General features: G+C 39.6%; 1 non-coding gene across 1 annotated transcript; it reads right to left on the bottom strand.

Moving 5' to 3' along the window:
• Window positions 1–3,474: 3,474 nt before the first annotated feature.
• Window positions 3,475–3,546, bottom strand: TRNAC-GCA (transfer RNA cysteine (anticodon GCA)). The gene has a single exon. It is a non-coding gene; the product is annotated as a tRNA-Cys (tRNA).
• Between the last annotated feature and the right edge of the window lie 404 nt (window positions 3,547–3,950).

Below are 3,950 nucleotides of genomic sequence, written 5' to 3'. Positions count from 1 at the left end.
ATAGTCACAGTTTTACTTGTTCCTCCAATCCACATGCCTTCAGTTTCTTTTTCTTGCCTAATTGCTCTGAGCAATTCAGTGCTATGTTGAATAAAAGTGGCAGAAGTGGACATGCTTACTTGTCCCTTATCTTCCAGGAAAAGCTTCTAGCTTTTCACTATTGAGTATGCTATTAGCTGTGGGCTTGTCATATGTGACCTTTATTGTGTTGAGCTATGTTTCCTCTATACATGCTTTATTTTTTATTATAAATTGATATTGAAATTTGTCAAAAGCTTTTCTGAATCTATTGAAATGTTAGTATAATTTTTATCTTTCACTTTATAAATGTGATGAATCACGTTAGCTGATTTACAGATATTGCATCATCCTTGCATCCTGGAATGTGTCCTATTTGATCATTGTGTATAATCCTTTTAATGCCTGTTGAATTTGGTTGTTTTCTAGTATTTTGTTGAGATTTTTGCATCTGTGTTCATCAGAAATATTGTCCTGTCCTTTTCTTTTCTTGAGGCATCCTCATTTGGTTTTGGTATTACGGTGATGATGGGTTTGGAAGAGTTCACTTCTCTTCTATTTTCTGGAAGAGTTTGAGAAGGATAGGTATTATTTCTTCTTTGAAGGTTTAGTAGAATTTACTGGAGAAGGAAATGGCAACCCACTCAGTATTCTTGCCTGGAAAATCCCATGGACGGAGGAGCCAGGTAGGCTACAGTCCATGGGGTCGCAAAGAGTCAGACACGACTGAGCGACTTCACTTCCACTTTCACTAGGGAAGCCATCTGGTCCTGAACTTCTGCTTTCTGGGAGGTTTTTGCTTACTGGCTAAATCTCCTTACTAGTCATTGATCTGTTCAGATTTTCTATTTCCTCATGATTCACTCTTGGTAGGTTGTATGTTTCTTGGAATTTATCCATTTCTTCTAGGTTGTCCATTTTGTTAGCGCATAATTTGGCCATAATAGTCTCTTATTATCCTTTGTCTTTCCATGGTATCAATTGTAACATCTATTTCTTTTCTGATTTTATTTGAGAACTCTTTTTTTTCTTGGTGGATCTAGCTAAAGGTTTGTACATTTTTTCATCTTTTCAAAGAACCTCTTAGTTATATCAATCTTTTCTGTTGTCTCAGTCTCAATTTCATTTATTTCTGCTCTAACTTTTATTTCCTTCCTTCTACTAAATTTGGATTTAGTTTGTTCTTTTTCTTAGTTCTTTGAGATATATAAAGTTAGGTTATTAGACACTTTTCTTGTTTCTTGAGGTAGGCATTTAGCACTAGGAACTTCCGTCTTAGAGCTCCTCTTGCAGTATCCCATAGACTTTGTTGTGTTATGTTTCCATTTTCATTTGTCTCAAGGTGCTTTTTAATTTCTCTTTAGATTTCTTATTTGATCTATTGGTTGTTCAGTAGCATGTTGTTTAATCTCCACATAATTTGTGAATTTTCCAGTTTTCTTTGTGTAATTAATTTCTAGTGTCATACCTAATGTCATTGTGGTTATGAAAGTTGGTTGTATATAATTTCACTTCTCTTAAATATTTTAAGACTTGTTTAGTGGCCTAACATATGATGTATTTTGGAAATTGTTCCATGTGCACTGGAGGAGACTCTGTATTCTGCTACTTTTGAATGGAACGTTTTGTAAATATCTGATGAGCATCATCTTTTCTCTCCCTTTGCTATGCTCCAGTGTCTACTAGATGAGGGGGTTTATACATGTCTGATTTTTGTAGCTGACACCTAGGGGAATGCCTCTTGATCTCCTGGCTCTGGAGGCCAGGGGATCTTGCATTCCTGGTCCCATGGGACTGTAATAATTGGTATCACCCAGAAAAGACCTTTTACCCCTGGCTGGTGCTCTGAATTTTGTGACTGCTGCCAGGAGACATCTCTACATTGAATGGTTCTGGTGCCAGTGGGGCTTATACTCATGGGTCTCACAGGACTAAAACCAAAGGAGAAAGAGTGACTGAGAGCCACCACTCCCAGGGCATTGCAAGAGACAACAGATTGAGGAACTTGATTATTCTGTGAAGGAGATCTGTTAGCTAGTTATTATGACTGTGGCCTGAGAGACAGGCTTCTAATTAAATACATATCTTGGGGTCGAACAATCATTACCAGAGATCTTGGAAGGTGGGTTTAGCTTTGCACTCATCCTCTGTCACATTACAGAGCACCAGTGTCTACTGGAGGGGAGATTAAATATCTTTGGGGCCTTAGTTTTTATATTTGGTATCCTGGTTTTTGTGGTTGTTGTCCAAGGAATGTTCCTTTATCACTTGGCTCTGGTGACAGGTAGTAAGGGAGGGCTTTCGTTCCTGGGTTCCACGGGACTGTGGCAATATGAAAGATAGTTCTTTGCAGGCTACCACCCCAGGGCACTACACAAATAGTAGACTGGAACACATTCCCCAATCTTTCTGTGAAGGGACCTCTTTGCTTGTCTTGAAGCTTTGGCCTGAGGGGCAGGCTTTTAGCATACATTCAGTAGCCTACAGAGCTGCTTTCAAGGAAGATAGGCTATAACTGTCATATGGGCACTCCAGCCCACTGTATCACCCAGAAAAGAGTTTATCCACCTGTTTGGAGCCCTGATCTCTGACTGCAACCCAAGGGATACTTGCATTTTATCTGGCTCTGGTGGTCAGTGGGATTTATGCTTGTGGTGTCACAGGACTGTATATATTTGCATGCTTTTAAAAACTGATATCTAAATATCTAGCTTCTGGTCAGCCTGAATCTAGGTGCTAAGATCCTCCTCGCTGGGACACTGACAGGTCTTTGCACATCCTCAACTGCTGGGAGCTATTTAAGATACAGCCTGCTTGGACAAGTACAGAGATTTGACAGACAACCAAGATCTGAGGGTTGAAAGACAAGGTTTATCTCCTACACAAAACCACTCCTTCAAGACTAGGAGAGGCTGTTTCATCTATTGTATAGAAACCAACTCAGAGAGTCACGCATAATGAAGAAATAGAGGGACATGTTCCAAATGAAAAGAACAACATACAATCTCAGAACGCAAACCTTAATGAAATAGAAATAAGTGATTTACCTGATAAAAAGTTAAAAGTAATGGTCATGAAGATGCTTACCAAACTGGAGAGAGGAGTGGTAAACACAGTGAGAGCTCTGACACGGAAGTGTAAAATATGAGCCAGTACAACACAGAAGTTACAGAACTGAAGAATACACTACAGGGGTCAAGAGCAGAGGACACGCGGCAGAAGAAAGAACTGGTTAATGTGAATAGAGGCCAGTGGAACTTACCTAATTGAGTGGCACACATAAAATGATGAATAAAAGTGAAGATAAGTTAACACAGTTATGAAGTGAAGTGAAGTTGCTCAGTCATGTCCGACTCTTTGTGACCCCGTGGACTGTAGCCCACCAGGCTTCTCTGTCCATGGGATTCTCCAGGCAAGAATACTGGAGTGGGTTGCCATTTCCTTCTCCAGGGGATCTTCCCAACCCAGGGATCGAACCCGGGTCTCCTGCATTGCAGGCAGACGCTTTACCCTCTGAGCCACCCGGGAAAAGCTAACATAGTTATGGGACAACATCAAATGAACTAATATTCACATCATAGGGCTCTAGAGGGGAAGAGAGACAGAGAGAAACGCCATTATTTTTTGAATGGCCATTATTTGAAGAAAGAAAGAAAATTTGAAAGAAATTGTGGAGAAATATTTGAAGAAAGTCCATTATTTGAAAAAATAATGGCTAAAAAGTTCCCTAACCTGAGGAAGGAAACAGACACCCAGATCTAGGAATCTCAGTTCCAACTAAGATGAACCCAAATAGACCCACACTAAGGCAAAGACAGGGAGAGAATCTTAAAAGCAGCAAAAAAAAAAAAAAAAAAGACAAACGTTATATACAAAGGAACCTATATAGGACTATCAGTAGATTTTGAGCAGAAACTTTGGCTGGAATAAAG

This window comes from Bos javanicus, chromosome 4 (genome assembly GCF_032452875.1).
Source record: "Bos javanicus breed banteng chromosome 4, ARS-OSU_banteng_1.0, whole genome shotgun sequence".
NCBI classification, from domain to species: domain Eukaryota; kingdom Metazoa; phylum Chordata; class Mammalia; order Artiodactyla; family Bovidae; genus Bos; species Bos javanicus.
This window is presented reverse-complemented; position numbering and strand designations above follow the sequence as displayed.